This window comes from Triturus cristatus, chromosome 3_2, assembly GCF_964204655.1.
Source record: "Triturus cristatus chromosome 3_2, aTriCri1.1, whole genome shotgun sequence".
Classification (NCBI taxonomy): domain Eukaryota; kingdom Metazoa; phylum Chordata; class Amphibia; order Caudata; family Salamandridae; genus Triturus; species Triturus cristatus.
In genome coordinates, this window is record NC_140584.1 from 1,086,888,033 (window position 1) to 1,086,911,434 (window position 23,402).

General features: G+C 48.4%; 1 long non-coding RNA gene across 1 annotated transcript in view; it reads left to right on the forward strand.

Annotated features, from left to right (window-relative positions):
• The first annotated feature begins 355 nt into the window (after positions 1-355).
• The window catches only part of LOC146859172 (uncharacterized), a 35,291-nt gene continuing 12,244 nt past the window's right edge, over positions 356-23,402 (forward strand). The window contains exons 1-2 of the long non-coding RNA XR_014979745.1: positions 356-438; positions 21,355-21,653. This is a non-coding gene — a long non-coding RNA (uncharacterized LOC146859172). The remainder of the gene's footprint in view (positions 439-21,354; positions 21,654-23,402) is intronic.

Here is a 23,402-nt window from a genome sequence, read left to right on the forward strand (position 1 = left end):
AAGCTAGTCCCAATTGAGAGACACATGATTATGCCATTAAGCGCTAGTTTGAAATATCTTGATATATAACTGAGGTGCAATCTGACAACTCCTCCCATAATACATCACTGACATAATACATCAGTGATCTACCACTAAAAAAGATAATTGTAAAGGATTATATTCACGAGATTCATATGGTATAGAATCAGTATCTATATTACATCTATACAATTCAAGATACACGCGACTATTCCAAGATGACGGCGTGCTTGTGCCATGTAGGTACTTCCTGTTTCCATTCAACAACAGGCTAGTGGTCGTTGTACACCACTTCCGACCTAGGCCCCGCCCGCCGCAGGTTCCTGGGAAGTATAACAGAGTGCAGCGAGCGCTGCTGATTACCACCCGGTTCTGGCGGCAGGGGTAGGTCGTTCAGTGCAGTGACGCTGATTTCAGGTGAGTGGGGTTGCCCTCAAAGAAATGTCGGCTGAGCGTTTCTTTCTAAATTCATAGCTACTATGCTGGTGACGTTACGGTGACCGACTTGACTGATCTCTGTGGCTTTACACGCGCGCTGGCTTCACTTCGTGCTTTCTATCTGTTTGGCCACAGTAAAGACGCAGTGGCATGTTCCGTCAGTACTCGCATTGCAAGCGACATCACCCACATGGGTGGAGTGACGACGATGCTGGCGTTATATGGCATACTTGCGCGTATGACCAACGATACCTGGCATTTCTTGTTTGCATAGCGGCGTGATTTTTGGCACCTGAGAACTGTCAGGGGCCATTTGATATCCACCCGTTATGGGCATATAACCTATAGGGGACACCAACTTACGTTTGTTGCTGACAACCTAACAATCCTAATGATGCTTTCCTCTAGGACACTGCACCTAGAGGTGTCACAGCGCCCCCCCAGCTCCCCCCCCCCCGGACACTGTTGAGTCCTGGCTACTAGAGCCTGTTGGTGAGTCAGATTGTCCTTAAGTATAGCTATTGCGATTTATACATACATTTTAAACATTCATGTGTACAATTTCATGTGTGCCACTTGTCACCTGATCACATGGGCACCCTTTTGGGTCACTGCATTTGGTTTTATCGAGAGAGAGCCACACGGCTATTAAGTATACTTGACTATTGTGTCCTTGATAATGTATGCTTTTCTTATTATATTTTTTCTTTTAGATTCTCCTCAACACTGATTAGGTACTTTACCTTTACACGTGGTAGGTAGGTTGGTCCACAACTACCACGGGGTGTAGATAGTTTACAAATGGTCCTGATGAATTGCCGTCTGATCGTTAGGACGATTAAGGCAAGAAATATGTTGACCCTATCAGAGTAGAGCGCTAGGATCTTGAAATATTACATTCAGATACGTCGCCACTCTTTCCTTTGTAATCAGGTAGGAGACATCTTATTAAAATTGGTCTTGGACTACCCAACCTGTTTTAGATTACATTTTCACTACACCACATCTACACTTTCCCAGGCCCCTCACCCGCACCGCACCAAACGGCAGGAACAAAAGATCTCCGCTTAAGAGCCCCTCATTGGGTGCCCGTCGGGTATTGCAGCGCCGACCCGACGAGGAGCAGACCCAATGATGAAGCATGACACCTAGCTGGCTGGGTGTGTGAGAGCTCTAGTTCCGAAGTGAGAATTCCCCCTCCCCATTCCATGATATAGGACTACGTAATCCTATATACATTTCTCTCCACTATAACCATCCTTTGACCCACCCAGGAACTGCATACCCCTTCTTGTTTGATATATTTGGGCATGTATGCCGGACTTTACCAAAAAGCCCCTCTGAGTCCCTCTTTTGATTAATGGATGAGGATCAATGCCATAATGGAGTTAATACCGTGTAGGTGATCGATTTAGCTGAATGCATGACAGTTGTCGAATTATTTGAACAGGCCCACCGAGTTAAAAAAAAACAAAAAACATCACAGTGAGGTACTATTCCGAACCCAGAGTGCACCGGATTTTTGGCAAGGGTGCTGACAACATCAGTGCAGCTTCTGATCTATCACTACCGACTATAATTAACTGTAATTAACTAATTTAGAAAGGTCTGCATCCTGGTGGTAAAAACAGAGGCAGAGAAAGAGTTGGGAGGTATCTGTGCAGCAGACAGGGCATAGCCAGACAAGGTGGGGTGCAGGCAGTCCTTATCTGGCGTCAATATCTGTGCATCTGATGTGACAGGAGCGGGTGTGTCCGCTTCACTGCAGCTCGGATCACACAGATTAGCAGACATGACAGAAAGGTGGCTCGGTGCCACCGGCAGCTTTGGTTCAGCCAGGGTTGGGGATAGACACAGTCAAAATGTGTTTACGCGCAGAACAATTTATATAACAAAAAAAACATGTGTTAAACATACTTTAAGTGAAAAAAAGTTGGACACTTTTGAAATAAATGAAAGCGCAGCACGCATGGAATGGAATTTTTCGTGTGCATTTTTCATGTGTACAAAAATGCTGCAACCGAAGGAAACTCATCACGTAGTGCGACAAAAGATTAGTGCCTTTTTATAAGGCGGACAATGAGCTTTAGACGAGGCTCAGAAAACACTAGACCAACTTTCCCGCCAAATTTAGTTCAGGTGAATTTTGGAGAAAAGCTGAACAAGAAAGGACTCACAGTCTGGTACAGGGCCATGGGCACAGGTCATCCTCTGGAGAAGGTACTCATGCACAGTCGATAAGCACTGCCCAGGCAGGCAGCGTTATGAAAAATAAAGAGAACTTTTCAACAAAGCTAAAACCCTAGCATTCTAGAAAGGATCAATAGGTATACTTTGAAAACACACTATACCTTTGGTACGTGTCCTATAGTGGTCCGATGCTGTGGAGCTACTACGGTCCTGCGGTGCAGCGAAGAATGATGATGAAAACTGATGGGAAAGGCAAAGTCCAAATATGAAGCTTTGAACAGAACCAACAGCAAGGGTTCGGCCAGATTCAAGAGCAACTGTGGTGGTGAAGGTCCCGCTGCAAGGGTTCAGCCAGCCAGAAAAGAATCTGCAGCGGTGCAGGACCAACAGCAAGGGTGCAGCCAACCACAAGAGTATCTGTGGCAGCGAAGGACCAACTGCAAGAGTCGGCCAACCACAAGAGTATCTGTGGCAGCGAAGAACCAACTGCAAGGGTGCGGCCAACCACAAGAGTATCTGTGGCAGTGAAGGATCAACTGCAAGAGTTGGCCAGACACAAGAGTATCTGTGGCAGCGGTGCAGGCCCAACTGCAAGCATGCGGCCAACCACAAGAGTATCTGTGGCAGTGAAGGACCAACTGCAAGGGTGCGGCCAACCACAAGAGTATCAGTGGCAGCGAAGGATCAACTGCAAGAGTCGGCCAACCACAAGAGTATCTGTGGCAGCGAAGGACCAACTGCAAGGGTGCGGCCAACCACAAGAGTATCTGTGGCAGCGAAGGATCAACTGCAAGGGTACAGCCAACCACAAGAGTATCTGTGGCAGAGAAGGATCAACTGCAAGAGTCGGCCAACCACAAGAGTATCTGTGGCAGCGAAGGACCAACTGCAAGGGTGCGGCCAATCACAAGAGTATCTGTGGCAGCGAAGGACCAACTGCAAGAGTCGGCCAGACACAAGAGTATCTGTGGCAGCGTAGGACCAACTGCAAGGGTGCGGCCAGCCACAAAAGTATCTGTGGCAGTGCAGGACCAACTGCAAGAGTCGGCCAGACACTAGAGTATCTGTGGCAGCGAAGGACCAACTACAAGAGTCGGCCAGACACAAGAGTATCTGTGACAGCGAAGGACCAACAGCAAGGGTGCAGCCAACCACAAGAGTATCTGTGGCAGCGAAGGACCAACTGCAAGAGTCGGCCAACCACAAGAGTATCTGTGGCAGCGAAGAACCAACTGCAAGGGTGCGGCCAACCACAAGAGTATCTGTGGCAGTGAAGGATCAACTGCAAGAGGCGGCCAACCACAAGAGTATCTGTGGCAGCGGTGCAGGCCCAACTGCAAGGGTGCGGCCAACCACAAGAGTATCTGTGGCAGCAAAGTATCAACTGCAAGAGTTGGCCAGACACAAGAGTATCTGTGGCAGCGGTGCAGGCCCAACTGCAAGCATGCGGCCAACCACAAGAGTATCTGTGGCAGTGAAGGACCAACTGCAAGGGTGCGGCCAACCACAAGAGTATCAGTGGCAGCGAAGGATCAACTGCAAGAGTCGGCCAACCACAAGAGTATCTGTGGCAGCGAAGGACCAACTGCAAGGGTGCGGCCAACCACAAGAGTATCTGTGGCAGCGAAGGATCAACTGCAAGAGTACAGCCAACCACAAGAGTATCTGTGGCAGAGAAGGATCAACTGCAAGAGTCGGCCAACCACAAGAGTATCTGTGGCAGCGAAGGACCAACTGCAAGGGTGCGGCCAATCACAAGAGTATCTGTGGCAGCGAAGGACCAACTGCAAGAGTCGGCCAGACACAAGAGTATCTGTGGCAGCGTAGGACCAACTGCAAGGGTGCGGCCAGCCACAAAAGTATCTGTGGCAGTGCAGGACCAACTGCAAGAGTCGGCCAGACACTAGAGTATCTGTGGCAGCGAAGGACCAACTACAAGAGTCGGCCAGACACAAGAGTATCTGTGACAGCGAAGGACGAACTGCAAGGGTGCAGCCAACCACAAGAGTATCTTTGGCAGCGAAGGACCAACTGCAAGGGTGCGGCCAACCACAAAAGTATCTGTGGCAGTGCAGGACCAATTGCAAGAGTTGGCCAGACACAAGTGTATCTGTGGCAGCGAAGGATCAACTGCAAGAGTCGGCCAGACACAAGAGTATCTGTGGCAGCGAAGGACCAACAGCAAGAGTCGGTCAGACACAAGAGTATCTGTGGCAGCGTAGGACCAACTGCAAGGGTGCGGCCAGCCACAAAAGTATCTGTGGCAGTGCAGGACCAACTGCAAGAGTCGGCCAGACACTAGAGTATCTGTGGCAGCGAAGGACCAACTGCAAGAGTCGGCCAGACACAAGAGTATCTGTGGCAGTGTAGGACCAACTGCAAGGGTACGGCCAACCACAAAAGTATCTGTGTCAGCGAAGGACCAACTGCAAGAGTTGGCCAGACACAAGTGTATCTGTGGCAGCGTAGGACCAACTGCAAGGGTGCGGCCAACCACAAGAATATCTGTGGCAGTAAAGGACCAACTGCAAGAGACGGCCAGACACTAGAGTATTTGTGACAGCGAAGGACCAACTGCAAGAGTCGGCCAGACACAAGAGTATCTGTGGCAGCGTAGGACCAACTACAAGGGTGTGGCCAACCACAAGAGTATCTGTGGCAGTAAAGGACCAACTGCAAGGGTGTGGCCATCCACAAGAGTATCTGTGGCAGCGTAGGACCAACTGCAAGAGACGGCCAGACACTAGAGTATTTGTGGCAGCGAAGGACCAACTGCAAGAGTCGGCCAGACACAAGAGTATCTGTGGCAGCGTAGGACCAACTACAAGGGTGTGGCCAACCACAAGAGTATCTGTGGCAGTAAAGGACCAACTGCAAGGGTGTGGCCAACCACAAGAGTATCTGTGGCAGCGTAGGACCAACTGCAAGGGTGCGGCTAACCACAAGAGTATCTGTGGCAGTGCAGGACCAACTGCAAGGGTGCGGCCAACCACAAGAGTATCTGTGGCAGTGCAGGACCAACTGCAAGGGTGCGGCCAACCACAAGAGTATCTGTGGCAGAGCAGGGCCAACTGCAAGAGTCGGCCAGACACTAGAGTATCTGTGGCAGTGAAGGACCAACTGCAAGGGTATGACCAACCACAAGAGTATCTGTAGCAGCGAAGGACCAACTGCAAGAGTCGGCCAGACACAAGAGTATCTGTAATTAGTAACACATACGTGGGCCTTGACTTCCACTGCAATAGAAAATTTAGGAACCCTTCTTACAATGAGGTGTCTTTATGCAATTAATGTATTTATTTCTCATTTCAAAAAAGTATTATTACCTGAAATCAAGATAAACTTTTGATAATTTCAAAGCCTGACTAAGATGCTCCTATTAAAGTGACCAACCACAAGAGTATCTGTGGCAGCGAAGGACCAACTGCAAGAGTCGGCCAGACACAAGAGTATCTGTGCAGCGTAGGACCAACTGCAAGGGTGCGGCCAACCACAAGAGTATCTGTGGCAGTGCAGGACCATCTGCAAGGGTGCGGCCAACCACAAGAGTATCTGTGGCAGTGAAGGATCAACTGCAAGGGTCGGCCAGCCACAAGAATATCTGTGGCAGCGAAGGATCAACTGCAAGGGTGCGGCCAACCACAAGAGTATCTGTGTCGAGGAGGAGCCTAGCGCGCAACCAAGATGGCCGCGTAGGTGCGAGGCTCCCGAGGACCTCCGCGACCTCCTGAATTAATCCTGGCGATATCCTGTCCTAGTTGAGGGGACTGTGTCGGGGAACCCGAGCAGAGGCGCCACCCGTTTTTCGGGCTCGAATCGGACCCCGGACACCGGTGGGAGCACCGATCGAAGGTTGCGGCCTTCTCCTCGCCGGCCCCCCGGATTGGAGTAGTGGGGCGATCCGGGGACATATTGAACAACAGCGGCGGGCAGGGCTGGGTGACTCGCGTACCCCGCACTTTCACTTTCGCTTTTGCGCCCTCCTTGCACTCAAGCGAGGCTGGGTTGCGGAGCCGGGTGCGGTGGTGTGGTCTTGTCCAGGAGCCCGGCCGACCCGCCGGCGGTGGGTTGACCTGCGGTTCGGTGGTCGCCCCCGCCCCCCCCCGGAGCCCGTGAATATAGCGGCCCGTTTGAGGAGATTGGCACGGCGGTGGGAGAGCAAGCATGTCCACCAAACAAGATGGCGACCGGGCGAAGGTGAAGACAACCCGCCGTGGCACGGCGCACCAAGCTAACAGTATGGACCGCTACACGCTCCAGAAGGGTTCTCCGGAGACATTGCGCGCATCCCCGGTGGGCCCGACGGAGGCATCTGCTCATCCGGTGGATCTGACCCTCCGGGACGTCATGGGCGCCATTGCAGAGATGAAGGCCTCGGTGGACCAGCGTTTCGACACCCTAGCGCAAAAAATAGACTCGGTCCTGGTGGATGTGAGCCTTGTGAGGGCAGACTTGTCCAAAACGAACGACCGGGTCGATTCCCTGGCCCACACCACAACGAGCCTCACGACGGACGTGGTGGCCCTCCAGAAGGAGGTGCGCCGGCTTGGCCAGGCGAGCGCCCTGATGGACCGGCGACTGGAGGATTCCGAGGGTCGGGCCCGGAGGAATAATGTCCGTATTGTGGGGGTGCCGGAGGGACGAGAGGCGGAGGCGGCGGATCTTTTTGTGGAAGAATTGATCCTGACCCATCTCCAGCCCCGGGGGCTGAGTAAGCTTTTTGCGGTGGAGCGTGCTCACCGGGTCCCTGGGGGCAGACCTAAGACCGGTGCCCCGCCGCGGCCTCTCATTGCCCGGATTTTTAATTTTCGGGACAGAGATGCTATCCTCCAGACCTCCAGGCAACAGGGACCGGTCAAGCTTGACAACATGGATGTGCATTTCTACCCAGACTTTACTCCGGCGGTTCAGAAGCAGAGACAGAGTTTTCTTGGTGTTAAACGTCGCCTACGGGACCTGAACCTCAAGTACTCAATGCTTTTTCCAGCTAAGCTGAGGGTGGAGGTGGATGGTCGCACGCACTTCTTCGACCGGCCCGAGGCGGCTGGGGACTGGTTGGACACTCTGCCTGGAGATCGGGGCCGGGGGGGCGGGGGGGGCGCGGCTGGCGAGGAGGGCCCGCCGGATCAGAATTGAGGGGTGACTGAATAGGCCTTGCTCTGGACGATGTTCCTTCACCATTTATTGATTGCATATGTTCCCCTCCTATGGAGGTCATGCGGGGTCTGTTGGGGGCTTCCCTCCTCCTCTGGGGGACTAGTTAGTTTTAGCTATGGGGCGACAGGCACACTGCACTTTGGGGGGGCTGTCTGGGCTCATGCAGGGGTGCAGGGAGGGGGGAGTTCTGTTGGGATGGGGGGGTGGGGGGGGTGTGTTGTTTGTTTGCACCGCAAGGCAAACCCGCTACTGTGTTGTTGTTCTTAAGATGCTCGGTGGGGGACGACCGATTGTTTCGACGTATGATGGGGGGTAGGGATTTGATTGTGTTGTCATGGAATGTTAACGGCCTGGGGGATAGGATTAAGCGTGGTGTGGTCCTGCAGTACTTAAAACGTATTTCACCAGATGTTGTCTTCCTGCAGGAGACGCACCTTATAGGTAACTCCTTTCATGCAATGAATCGGCGGGGATATCGTTTGGCGGCCCATTCTGGCTTCACTTTGGGCTCGCGGGGGGTGGGCATTATGATCAGGAACTCGCTCCCGTTGAAGATTGATGAGGTGCGCCATGATGAGAGGGGACGCTACACTGTTCTGGTGGGAAGAATGGAGGGTAGAGTGTTTATTTTTATATCAGTGTACGTCCCGCCTGGGTTACAAGCCACCACATTTGCGGATCTGGGGCACCTCCTTCTGGACCTTCCGAGTGGCCTGCTGGTGGTTGGAGGGGATTTTAATGCGGTAGCTTCTGGGTCTATGGATCGCCATCCCCCTAGGGACCTCCCCCGGGCACAGGCGTGGCTGCCCGGCCTTTTAGACACGCTGGGCCTGGTGGATTGCTGGCGATTAAAGCATCCCGCACAGCGGCAGTACACCTTCCACTCGGGCGCCCATGGTAGCCTCTCGCGGCTTGATTACATCCTTGTCCCGGCGGCCCATGCAGGGAGGGTGGGGGAGGTGCGCCATCTGGCGCGGGGTATCTCAGACCACTCCCCATTGCTGTTACATTTCGATGTCTTCCCGAGGGGGGATGGCAGGGTGGCTCCAATCAATGCATGGTATTTGCGCGACCCCACCATTCGTGCCGATTTGATCAAATCCTTACAGCGATATTTCGACGAGAATGTGGGGTCGGTCCCTTCGGCCATCTCCCTGTGGGAGGCTTTCAAGGTAGTTCTTAGAGGGGAGGCCCTCTCCTTTATCTCCCATGCCCGGCGGCGCGAGCGGGAGGAGGTGACCCGGGTGGAGGCCGAGATTGCAGAACTGGAGGGTGACCTGGGGAGCGGGGTAACAGACGCCAAGCTGCATGTTCTACACCTAAAGCAGGCGGCCTATCGGGCCCTCGTCACGGAGGCGGCCAGGGGCCTCAGTAGAGAGCAGCAGGGGCGATTGTATGATGTGGGTGATAAGGCTGGCAAATTGATTGCGTGGTTGGATAAGAGGGAGAGAGCGAGCCGCGTGGTTCCTTTGATTGAGAGTGTGGATGGTGCGTGTGTCACCGAGCCGGAAGCCATTGTCTCCTGCTTTGCGGACTATTTCCGCGAAGTCTACTCCCCGGTTTCCCCCTGCTCGGAGGAAGATTCCCATGCCCTGCTTCGGGACATCGCACTGCCCTCCCTTACGGTGGAGGACAGGGATTCGCTGGACGCTCCTCCCACCTCGGACGAAATTGCCTTGGCTATTCGCTCGGTTGCATCCGGCAAGGCCATGGGCCCCAATGGTATTCCCATTGAGCTATACAAGCTACGCCCGGATGTGTTGGCGCCCCACCTGCGCGCGATGTTCCTGGCGGCCCACTCGCAGGGTTCCCTCCCGCCGGACCAGCGTCTGGCCACAATTGTGGTGCTCCACAAGGAGGGGAAGCCCCGTGAACGGGTCACATCCTATAGGCCGATCTCGCTCCTGAACGCGGAGCCCAAAATCCTCGCCAAGGTGTTGGCCAACCGGTTGGTTGGCGTGGTGGGCGATTTGGTCCACCAAGACCAATCTGGCTTTATACCACACCGCAACACGGCGCTCAATCTGCGGCGCTTGCACGGGGTGCTCGCGCGTGTCCCATTTGTGCGGGAGCCGGCCATCTTGGCGTCCTTGGACGCCACCATGGCGTTTGACACGCTGGAGTGGCCATACATCTGGGCGATGCTGGCGAAATTTGGATTTGGACCGGGCTTTATCAGCTGGGTCAAATTGTTGTACTCGGGCCCATTGGCGCAGGTGGTGGTGAATGGGCGAGTCTCGGTCCCATTCGCGCTGGGGCGGGGCACGCGACAGGGTTGCCCCTTGTCACCTCTCCTGTTTGCACTGGCCCTGGAGCCCCTGGCGGAGTGGCTGCGGTGGCACCCTTCCATCCGTGGTCTCCGCTGGACCCCCGAGCATGAGGACCGTGTGTCCCTCTATGCTGATGATATCCTCCTGTATCTCGCCTCCCCGCGTAAATCACTGATCGTCCTGGTTGATGTTTTGCGCTCATTCGGTCGCAACTCAGGACTTGTCATCAACTGGGCGAAATCCTGTGTATACGTGCTTTCCGGGGAGGCTCCGGTCCTGCCACGGGACTGTCCGATCCAGATTGCCTCCCAGGGGTTTCGGTACCTGGGTATATATATCACTCTTGACCCGGAGGCCCGCTATGAGCGGAATTTGTTGCCCCCCCTCCAGCGCTTGAAGGAGGACGTGGTGCGCTGGCGGCGTCTGCCGCTTTCGCCGCTCGGCCGAGCGGCCTTGTTTAAAATGATGTCCTTGCCGCGCTTCCTCTACGCCCTCCAGAATACTATGGACTTGGTTCCAGCAAGCTATTTCCGTGAGGTGGAGGGCCTCCAGCGGCGCCTGTTCTGGGACGGGAGGCCGCGCATTGCTCTAGCTAAATTGACGCTCCCGTGGTACGATGGGGGGGTCGCCCTCCCGGACATTAAACGGTATTACTGGGCCTCCCAACTGGCTGCAATTAATCATGGCCTTTACGGGCCCGCCTTGAACCCGGCGTTTGAGATGGACAAGATGCTCCTGCCCGGTGGCGACTACAATCGAGCGCTCTACTCTGCCGCGCCCGACTCCCGTCTGACGGGACCGACGCGTGTCATGGTGCGTGTCTGGCACGCGGCTAATGCAGCCATGGGGTGGAAGGACCGTTTGACCCGAGCGTCACCGCTGTACGCGTCTGAGAGGTTGGGCTCCCTGTGGACGTCGAAGGGCTTCGAGAAGTGGGACACGATCGGAATCAGCACGGTGGGAGATCTCTGGACGAGGGGGGGATTCAAGACTTTTGCGGCGCTGCAGACGGAGTTTCAGCTGCAGGGCAGTGAGTACTTTCGGTACCTACAAGTCCGCCATGCGCTGGGCTCCGTCTTCCCGGATGTCGCGTCCATTCCGGAGTCTTCCCCCCTGGAGGACAGAGTGCTGGATGGCCATGTCCCAGACAGCACGATCTCCCTCGTATATAAAAAACTGATCAACGACAGATCGTGCCTGCTGACTAGTCTCCGCGAGGCCTGGGTCGCCGACGGGCTAGAGCTGGACGACGAGGATTGGATTTCCGCGGTGGCCTCTCCAAAAGAGGTGGCCATCCCGGCTCGCCTTCGTTTCGTCCAGCTTAAGATCCTTCACCGGGTTTACGTGACGGGACCAAGGCTTCTACGTATGGGCTTTGCTGGTGACGGAATGTGTAAGCGTGGCTGTGGTGCGTTGGCAACTTTCATGCATATACTGTGGGAGTGCCCAAAGGTGGAGCGATTCTGGCGTGGTGTGCATGAGGTCCTGCGTGTGGTTACGCGTGTCGCGCTGTTGCCTGAAGCGAGGAGATGCCTGCTGAATGTGTGGGAACCAAATGACTATTCGGTCCCGCAGACGCGGTGGGTGACTCTGGGATACATGATAGCTAAGCGTGATATTGCTCAATTGTGGGGATCCCAGAGGCCCCCTGCGGTGTTGGCTTGGAAAGAGCATATGGACTGGTGTATGTTTCGTGAAAAGGTGGTGTATGTGGCGAGGGGTAAGCCTGGGGCGTGGGTGAAAATCTGGGGCCCCTGGAACGCTTACCGCGGGGGTATTTGTGAGCCGCCACTGCTACCGGCTGCCTCGCCTGCTCCGTCTCCCTAGATGGCCCCCCTCCCTCGGCCGTGGGCACGCGGTCCCCCAGTCCCTGATCTACTCCCATTCCCCTCGTCAGAGTTCTGCTGCTGGTTTGGATCCCCCACTTATGGAGCACATGCTGTCACTTTGGATCGCGGGTTGCCTTGCGGGTGTGGTTTTTCGTGTTGTTTTGTTTTGAGAAAAGGGAACCGTACTGTGGGCATGGAGCTATGCGGCCTGCAACATTGATATCTCCTGTTTCGCTACTCTGCACTGCCAAGAGGCTCTTACTGTATGTATGCAATATGCTTTTGTCACTCTAGCGGCCGGCCGGGTGGTTGTAGGCCCATACCTGTAAATTTTTACAGACTGCAATAAACGGTTTCAAAAAAAAAAAAAAAAAAAAAAAAAAGAGTATCTGTGTCAGTGAAGGAAAAGCTGCAAGAGTCGGCCAACCACAAGAGTATCTGTGGCAGTGCAGGACCAACGGCAAGAGTCGGCCAGACACTAGAGTATCTGTGGCAGCGAAGGACCAACTGCAAGGGTGCGGCCAACCACAAGAGTATCTGTGACAGTGCGGGACCAACAGCACGGGTGCCGCCAACCACAAGCATATCTGTAGCAGCGAAGGATCAACTGCAAGAGTCGGCCAACCACAAGAGTATCTGTGGCAGCGAAGGACCAACTGCAAGGGTGCGGCAAACCACAAGAGTATCTGTAGCAGCGAAGGACCAACTGCAAGAGTCAGCCAGACACAAGAGTATCTGTAATTAGTAACACATACGTGGGCCTTGACTTCCACTGCAATAGAAAATTGAGGAACCCTTCTTACAAATGAGGTGTCTTCATGCAATTAATGTATTTATTTCTCATTTCAAAAAAGTATTATTACCTGAAATCAAAATAAACTTTTGATAATTTCAAAGCCTGACTAAGATGCTCCTATTAAAGTGATGGCACAGTGAACAGGTGATAAGGTGAATAAATAGTGCGCTAGTGATGTATACAATGTTATGTACATGTGAGTGACAGGGATATTGTGAAGTTATTTATGACATTCGTATTAGGAGTGTCACGATCCACAATCAAATGTAATTTAAAAACAGTCCACATTTATAAATTGTTGACCTTTTGACCCGCTATGCCAAATTAATCAGAAAAGGGTCATCATCAGGACAGAAGTTTGAAGGAGACACCGAAAGAAAAAAAACAATTATGTGTGAGTATCCTTGGTATTGCGTTACCAGAAAAATGTATTTTGAAAAAAAGGGGAGGGTGCTTGACATACCGGAGGAATTTGAGGCAATAGTCCTTCAATCCTCATGAGTATACAACTCACTGAATAACTCATCAAAGGTTTGTTATGTGAAATGACAAGTTGTTGGTAGATAAGGTGTAGTATTAAGATCTTAAAACAGAAAGATATTTCTCTCTGGGTCCTTGGGTTACTGGGTTACCCCATTTTTTCTTGAACACAAGTATGTGTGGCAGTGTAGGATCAACTGCAAGGGTGTGGGAGGAACTGCAGGTATCTGCAGTGGTTTGGTGGAGTAATAGACATAGAAAACCATTTTATGTTTCTGACTCTCTCTCTGGGGCTAAGAGGCAGTCCATGCAACAGGGTACCCGGGTCCCTGAGACAGAGTCCAGAATACTGATACCAACGTCATGTGACAGTCACCCTTGTTAAAGTAAGCTACGTGAATGCTTAGGCTGAAAATTTCTCTGCAGGATCCAAAGTGACACACTTTCTTGGTTGGTTCAGTTCGTTTACCTCAAATATTGAGCTTATCTTTGACAACAGTACCACAGATTAGGGTCTTGTGGGAGCACCCCTAGGATCAAGTCCTTTTCAAGCAGTAGAAATTCAAAACACCAAAAAGATGTTAATTACATATATTATGAAGAGCAATTCAGCTTAATAGAGGACCGGAAAAATACATTTGATAAAATATGTGCCCACTGAACGATGCCAAGTCTTCCCAACAGCGAGTCACTATGGTTTCTCAGCATAAGCATTCTCTCGTTAAAAATCAGTTATCAATTTGTGCCAGCTTAACTACAAGACTTGCTGTAGACATGGTGACGCGAGTGTTGGCTACGGTAGCCTGTGTTGGGAGACTCCAACAGGTGCGTATGCAGAGTGATTTGAGTATGCAGCTTCCTCCACTCCAATTCTTGTGCACGCTGAAATAGTAACTCTGAAAACAGGAAGTAGGGTGGCACCTCCCATAGTCCCTTGATGAGGGCTGAAAGGAAGGCGCCACCACCTGGCACACATGACGTTCCTTCTAGCGGCCAGTTGATAGTGCCCTGCCAAGTAGTGCCCCCACTTGTCTCAGAGATTGGCAAGCAGGCACCCCCTTCAGGACTTTATCATCTGTGCAAGGAACATCTAATTGACTGTTTGACTATGATGTTATTCTGGAGGTAGCCTAACACCTCCCAGATGTAGCATCTTCTGTGCAATATCAGCTCTTTGGATAACATTAGGGTCACAAGGTGAGTACCTGTAGAACACACCTGGGGTCCTTCAATGATACTATCCAGGAAAAAGATGTGAACAGTTGGTCTGTTGAAATCACTGCATTAAATTAGCAATATATAATGGGATAGAGCTGCATCCTAGAGTCTTTCAAACTCCCCATCTAGGAACTGTATCCCTCTTCCCCAATAAAGGAATCCAGATAAACGTGCAGGGGAGCTCAGGAATAAAAACTGTCCAGTGTAATCTTCCACTTTACATTCTTGTTCTCATCAGCTAGCCTTCCACCTCACAGGAAGGCAGAGCAAGGCCGCGAGTTACCTCCCTCAGTTCTTCCCACCAAAAGGCACCTTCAAAGTTTAGGAGGAGCGGGGCGGTGACCCCATCTGGGGAAACCTTTCTACTTCCTGTAAGATGGTCCCAGGTTCCATAACAAAGGTCTTTCGTTTTGAAGCAGATACGTAATGCAAATTTCAACAGGGTAGGATGTCTGCGCCTTGGGTTGGCTAGAGCGCTATTTGTTTTCTGACCATGACCCTTCCAAACACTGTCAAACATGTTATGTTATGTTAATTAACCTTCTCAAGCGCAATGGTTACCCTAGGGTGTCCTGGCACTGAGCTCTGCCTAATTGGTTGTTGTAACATAGGGTGACTATGGAGTGAATAACCAAGTTTTCAGCCTCTTCCTAAAGGAAAGGAGCTCGGTTGAGTTTCTGAGGTGAGAAGGTAGAACGTCCAGACCTTGGAGGCACATGTAATAAAGCTCCTACCCCCCAACTTACTTTTTTGACTTTTTTTGCTTCCGTGGACCGAAGGGCTCTTTTGGGAACATACTATTGAAATCCTTGGTTTAAGTAATCGGGGCCCACTTCCTTGAGGGCCTTAAAGACAGTGCAAAGAACTTTAAATTGCGCCCTTTGTTTGACTGGGAGCCAGTGTAGTTGTTGTATTTCTTTCTTAACCGAGACAAACTTCGGTGTCCCTGTCAACAGTCTGGCCGCTGCATTCTGCACGATTTGAAGTCTATTAAGGTGTTTTTTTGGCTGTTCAAATAAAGACTGTTACAGTAGTCTAACCATGACATGATGAGTGCCGTGACCACTGTCCTAAGACTGTTTTCAGCAAGAAAGAACTTTATTTTCCTTATAATTCTAAGGATAAAGAAACGCGCTGAAACCACCCCACTTATGTGGTCCCCGAAGGTAAGTCTATTGTCCATAATAACCCCCAAGTTTTTTGCTTTCTTGGTCGGTACGGGGTAGGTTCCCAATTCTTCTGGCCACCAATCGGGCATCCAGAGGTGCAGATTGTTCCTAAATATGATGACCTCTGTTTTGCCCGAGTTAAGTTTAAGGCAATCAGAGGACATCCACTCCAAAATGGCTTTCATACAGTCATGAAATCTTTTTCCTGTTTCAGCCTCCTATTTCAGCCTCTTGCCCACGACGGAAAGACAGCACTATTTGCGTGTCATCCACATAGGAGGTCAATTGAAAGCCAAATGATCTTATCAGGGCCGCCAGCGTTGACACATAAACATTAAAAAGTGTTGGGCTGAGGGATGAGCCCTGTGGTACCCCACATGGAAAAAGGTTTGTAGCTGTTTTTGTCTAAGTCCACTGTTTGGGTTCTGTCTGAGAGGAAGGATTGCAGAAGGTTCCAGGCGTTCTGTTGTACCCCGGCTTCTGATAACCGATCCATCAAAACTTTATGATGGACTGTATCGAAGGCCGCCAAGAGATCCAGCATGATCAGTACTGCTTTGCCTCCTTGGTTCAAGTCCTCTCTAACTTCCTCTGTGAACTTTATCAGGGCCAGCTCCGTGCTATGTTCAGCTCTGAACCCATACTGTGCTGGGTTAGTATATTGTTTGTTTGGAGAAATAAGCTGAGTTGGGCATTCATGGCCTTTTCAATCATTTTGCCAGTAGCGGGAGGTGCGAGATTGGTCTGTAATTGTTCATGTCTTTGGGATCGAGGTTCTGTTTTTTTGAGGAAAGGAAGAATAGATTCCTTTCTCCATTTTCTAGGAAACTGGCCAGATTTGTGTATAGTATTGAACAGGGGGGTAAGGATTGTCCCTATGACACACCTTCAAACAAATTAATGCTTCAGTAGTGCACAGCAAGTTTATTGCACATCTTTGCTCACAGCAACAAGCTGATCATATCCCTTGCAGACAGGTGCTGTTTTTAACAACATTCATCACTAACTTGCATGAGGGTTGTGAGGAAAGCGGTTTATTATATGGTGTGGCTGTGCTACCTCACTGTAGTATGTAGGGAGACGCCAATAAATCCAAGGAGGCTGGCTGCATGTAATCCACTATTTTATTTCAATGCAGGTATAGTGGAGGAGAACATGGAAGAACCCACGGAAACAGCAACCGATAAGATGGGAAGATAACAGCAACTGCTTCTTCATAGAATAATCGTGACATAGCTAGAATCTTAAGGAAAGCTTCTAAACAATTAAAGAAACAGTGAATAAATAACACATTAGTATACCACACACACCCTCCCCATATATGAAACAAACAACTTAATATAACACATAATCATGAAGTTTGACATGTAATTTACAGACTCGTTGATCACGTGATGGTAATATTGGTGAATTACAAATTGGGGTGAGTGAATCACTAGGATGACTAGGGGAAGAGATTACTGAAGAATTTGAATTGGAGTCTACATTTTGCGTAATTGCGGTTTCAGAAATATTAAAATCAGGTCCAAAGTTAAAGTGAGAATCATTGATGTCAGATTTATTGGCATATACTTTGTTAAATATGTTAAGTTGGTTCTCAGTAATTTTCACCACATTGTTTTTGTTCCACCAACCTTTATTTTCTAAAAGGACTGAAGATTTTGTGACTCTGATGACTCGAACAGGAAGAGTAAATTTAGATTGGCCTTTGTATACTTTGTAAGGTTTCTTAATCAAAACCCAATCATTAAATTTGAGGTCAGGACTAGGTGATATGTGAGGGCCATCATATGCTTTTTTTTGTATTAGCTTTTTGGCAGCTACTCTGTCTTTTACAATTTGTGGATCTAGTGCAGCATTCCTCTTATTCTGTAAAGCTGAACCTGCAGCTAAGTTAGAGAACCAGTGTGGCATCAATTTAAATCTAGCTTCTCTGCCTCTCAAGGCCTTAAATGGTGTAACACCAGTAGTCGAATGAGGTGTTGTGAGATAACTCCATACTGTCTCTTGTAAAAAATCTCCCACATCAAGATTAGCTGCCAAAGCAGTTTGAACTCCTTCCTTTAAGAACCTATTGGCCCTCTCCACAAGTCCATTAGAGGAAGGACTATACAGTGCCACCTGACAGTGTTTAATTTCACAATTTTCCATAAAGTTAGAAACCTGGTGTGAGCGAATAGGTTGGCCATTGTCAGTAATGACACATTTGGGAATACCTTCGATTCTGAACAACCTTTAAAGAAAAGAAATAACAGTGGAAGAATTGGCTGCATGTGTGAAAGAATAATATATCCACTTGGAATGATAATCGATAGCAACCAAACAATATTTTTTATCAGCTGGTAACATGACAAAAGGTCCTGAAAAGTCTAATGCGATTTTCTCCCATGAAGAAACAGGAAATGGAACTGGCAGTAATGGTTTCTTACTAGTCTTCCAATGCTTATCAGAGACAACACAATTTGGGCAATTGTCTATAAATGTAGCCACTTGCTTATCTATACCTGGCCACCAAATAATGTCTTTTAATTTCTTGCAAGTAGCAGAAACTCCTGGATGACTCTCATGCCCAATTTGTTTGATTCTTTCTCTGAGAGAAGTTGGGGGTACAAACAACCCATTTCTTATACAAACGCCATTTTCAAAATATAACTCTTCACTGATTTGTGCGAAGTGTCTCAGATCATCACTTAAATTCTTATTACTAGGCCATTTACTTTTAATAAACACTTCAACTTTCCTAAGGGTTTCATCAGATGACATTGCAGATGCCCATTCATCTTGAGATATGCTACCATTACATGAAGAAATAGCATCAACCAAACCAACTACACAATCTTTGTTGGTATCATCTTCACCATCACTGCAGTCAGATAGAGGAATTCGGGAAAGGCAATCGGCCCGAATGTTCTTGCCTCCTTGAATGTATTTTATTATAAGATTGTATTCTTGTCGTTTGGAAAGCAGTCTGACTAATCTTGCAGAGGATTTGCCGAGACCATTGCCAGAAAGTAATGAAACTAAAGGCTTGTGATCAGTGAAAATTTCACATTGATTACCCCAGATGTATGTTTTAAATTTTTGCACTGCTCATACGATAGCCAGGGCCTCACGCTCGATAGTACTGTAATCGCACTCAGTAGCAGTCAGGGCACGTGAGGCGAAAGCAATAGTGTTTTCTTTGCCATCGACCCATTGTCCAAAGACTGCTCCAAGACCATTTTGACTGGCATCTACAGATACAAAAGATTTAGCATTGGAAACAAAAGGGTGTAGTGCAGGGGCATCAATAACTAATAATTTAGTTTTTTCAAATGTGTCATTTATATTGTCAGCCCACTCAAATTTAACACCCTTCTTGAGAAGACACCTCAAAGGTTGAACCAATTGAGCATAGCCAGGTACAAATCTTGCATAGTATTCACATAGCCCCAAAAATGAACGTAAAGAATCCTTATCATATGGAGGAGGAGCATTGCGTATTGCTTCTATGTTACAAAACTTTGGTTTAATCCCATTAAAAGAAATAGTGTGACCTAAATATTCAACTTCATTGACCAAAAGTTTACATTTATTGGCTTTTACTGTCATGCCTCTGTCACGTAAAATGTTGAATACTTCATTGAGTATTTTTAAATGATCTTCCTTGGTTTCGGTCTGAACTAATATGTCGTCTTGGAAAGCTTGTACTTGGGGAATGTTGCCAAATAAATTGTCCATAAGTTTTTGAAACACGCTTGCGGCCGAGGCAAGACCAAACGGTAATCTTAAATATTTGAAAGCTCCAAAAGGAGTTACAAAACCAGTAAGAGCTTGGTAATTAGTGGTAAGTTGAATTTGGTGGTATGCTGAGTGTAGATCAATGGTTGAGAAAAATTTGGATTTACCGATATTGGCGAGCATTTCATGTATTAAAGGTAAAGGGTGGCAATCAACTAATATGTTTTGATTTAAAGACCTCAAGTCCACACATAATCTTAAATCGCCATTTTTTTTCTCCGTAAAACAACCGTAGAAATCCATTCTGATGAATCAATGGGAGAGATGATACCATCAGTTGCAGGTCAATAAGTAGTGATTTCAGATCATCTCTGATGCTAATAGGTACCGGTCTAACTTTATGAGTAATGGGAATAGCATTTTTTTTTAATACTATGGTGTGTTCGTAGCCTTTGACAGTGCCCACAGAATTCTTGAAAACTTCAGGAACATTTTTGCACAGGTCTTCAACCATTGAGTTAGAGTCATTGATCAACAGAATATTCGAAGGTAAGTCACCTAAAACAATTGGAGGATCTTGGCCAGGACGTAAAATAATGGCCAATAGTGCAAGGTCTTTCCGTCCAATGATATCTCTACCTTTGATAGCTACATATATTTTAGTTTTAACTGATCGGCCAAGACATTCTAGTTTATCCCAGAAAAACCCTATGAGATCTATGTCTTGTTCGCCGAAGGCTTTGGGGTTGATATCAGGGTTAATGAGAGGTGTATTGTTGGGCCAATGTTTGTAGAATGTAATGTCTGCCAATATTGTGACGGGCGCTCCTGAATCAGCCATGGCTAGGATAGTTTTGTTATCAATGCAAATGTTAACTAAAGGCCCTTTTATAGGTTTCTCTGAGAATTCAGGAACTTCAATAGTAACCACAATGTTTGAAAATGGAGAATTGTATTCTTGTGTGTCTGATGAGTCTAGAGAAACGGTAGAAATCTTTACTCTGTTAGAAGGTGCATTGTACACATTACTTCTACAAACACTTTGAAAATGTCCGATTTTTTGGCATTTAGTAAATTTTTTTCCTATGGCGGGACAGTTAGGATGGTTTCCAATGTGGTTCCTAGAGCCGCAGCGGAAACAAACCAATTGAGTTCTAAATGGTTGATTGGTGAATTGTTTCTTGTGGTATGTTTGTTTAGTGTTTGTATTTATAGCACATACAGCATCATCATTGGAAATTAGGCTCACATTTGAAGATTCTGTAGGAGAAAAAACATTCGCATTTTAAATAACATGACCAGACAGTACTTTAGATGTGACAATTGATCGTTCAATACTCCTGGCAACATCAATAGTTTCAGCTAAAGTTGGATTTGGAAAGGTGAGAAGACGTTCTTGAACTTTCTTGGAGTGACACCAAAAAACAAACTGGTCTCTAATGTAAATATCTACATTGGGTCCAAACTCGCATTTTTCTGCTAAAACCCTCAAAGTTGCAATATAGTCCTCCACTGACTCTTCACGAGATTGTTTGCACTTGGCAAAATTAAATCTCTCTAAGAGAACGCTAGTAGCATCAGAGTACTGTTTACCCATGCGCAATTTAGCTTCGATGAAGACATTCCATACAGTGTCTTCGGTCGCGGGAGAAGGGTAACGTGGAAGGTTGTCAAAGACTGCGACCAGCTGTGCCAAGATGATTGACTAGAAGAGCCAGTTTCCTTGTAGGAGAATAACTGTCAGCGTCAATGGCAGTAAGATAGTTCTCGAAATCTTTCAACCATTCAGACCATTTCAATTCAGGTTTGCCAGGTTATACTAGGAAAGGTGCTGGCTGGATCACTCCTTGAGTGGATGCCATTATAACACTAGACCAGGCAGTAAATGATGGCAAGTTTGATCACCAAAAGTAAGTTAGCAAATGAGGCGAATGTCGTAAACTGAGTTGCAGATGTAATGTAAAAAGTAATTGTATTATTCCCGTAAGCGAGTAAAACTGAAGACTTAGATATTTGTTGCCAAATAAAAGTAATAATTTTCCCCTTTTTTTTTCTTAAAATTGCAGGCAAAACTCACTGTGAAGCAAACGGTCTGGTAAAAGGTGTGCGAATCACCGATGCCAGCGTCACACCGAACAGAAGCGATGTAGTAAATGATCCACAAAAGAAACACTGCTTCGTTTTTACAACTGACGGTGGAATCGCTTCATTACCAAACCAATATGGCCGCCAGTGAGCGTGTGATGTCAGGACGCTCACGCAGGGGCTGATGGGAGGAAGAATCTGATGACGGCACTGGAGAGGATCGGAATGACAGAGGCTCAGCAGAGGAACGAGACTGGAACGTGAGCGGCGAAGCGAGCAGGTAGGTGACTTTCAAAAGTGCCTTTCTCGCGTCTCGCGTTCGCGTATCCTGGAAGCAGGGAAATCCAAAATACAATTCACCAACCTGACTAGCAGGGACAAGAAAGTTTATGTGAAGCAGAAAATCCCCAGGAACACGACAGCACTGGTCCGGTGGGCTTCAAGAAATTGGCAACCAAATCATCAGGAATATTGGCGATTTACCCCACTCCTGGTACCAATTGTAGTATGTAGGGAGACGCCAATAAATCCAAGGAGGTTGGCTGCATGTAACCCACTATTTTATTTCAATGCAGGTATAGTGGAGGAGAACATGGAACCGATAAGATGGGAAGATAACAGCAACTGCTGCTTCATAGAATAATCGTGACATAGCTAGAATCTTAAGTAAAGGTTCTAAACAATTAAAGAAACAGTGAATAAATAACACATTAGTATACCACACTCACCATGTAATAAACTCACTACCTGTACTGGGTCCAGTCAGATGTGTTTGCAAACCCTTTTTTTTTTTATAAACACATTTTTATTCATATTACTGAAGGAATGCACCAGCCAATCCGCACCGTATTGCAATGATTGAGTATTGCAATCACAATTTCCCAATATCTAATGTACAAACATCAATAAGGCAAGAATGAGATGTAAACAGTCGAACCCCTCACAGTTAGACCCCCCCTCCCAACCATTTCCCCCAAATTCTGCGGTATTTCTTGGGTCAACCCCATGCTGCATACATAACTTTCTCCTGTGTGGCGCACCAGTCCACCCTATTCCGCCAACACCCTACACTTGGGGTTTCAGGCATTTCCAAGAGGCCAAAATGTCTCTTTTAGCTACCACCATAGCTGTAGTAAAGAACAGTTTTTCGTTGCGTGGCCCATCCAGCCCATCAGTGATGCCCAGGAGCGTGTGTTTAGGGTCGTGGGGAACCTCCCACCCCAGAACCTCAGAGAGTTCGTCTTCGATGCCCTGCCAAAATCCCGTCAAGAGGGGAAAGGCCCAGACCATGTGGAAGAAGTCGGCAGGGTCATATCCACACCTGGTACAAGCTGAGGACGGACCAAGCCCTGCGCGATGAAGGCATGCAGGGGTGAGATATGCGGCATGCAGATAATAGAGCTGCACCAAGCGCAGCCTAGCGGATTGTTTGCAAAACCTTATCTCAATCCTGGGTAGCTGTGGCTCTGAGCAGACACGCTTTGTCAAAGGAACAAGTGTAAAGCATTAAGAAGTATCAAAACAGTTGAATAAGCGGGAACAATTAATAACAATATGTTGTATTTTTATCTTTAAATAGACACCTCAATGACAAAATTCTACTAGACGAGTCCAGAGATATGAATTTTCAAAAGAATAGTAAATCACTGCTTTTTCAGCTAGAGCAGAATAGTGGCAGAATAGGGGGTGTACCCACCCCAGGGAAGGGACCCATTGGTCCCTGCCCTTTACCTACCTGTAAAGCCCCTAAATCTAGTATTTAGGGAGTACCCTGAACCTTGCTTCCTCAGATCCAGCCTAACAACAAGAAGAAAAGAAGAAGGACCGAACAGCCGTGCAGCCAGCTAACAAGAGCATGACATCCCACTGACTTGGCCCCAGCCCTACCGGCTTGTCTCCGCTCAAACCTGCTCCTACCAAATCTCAGTGTGTCCTGCAGCCAGCAACCTTGCAATGGACTGTACTATTGGTGAACTTTGTAAAACTTTTATAAAGTTGTTAATAACTTCCTTGGCCCACTTTCCGCAAC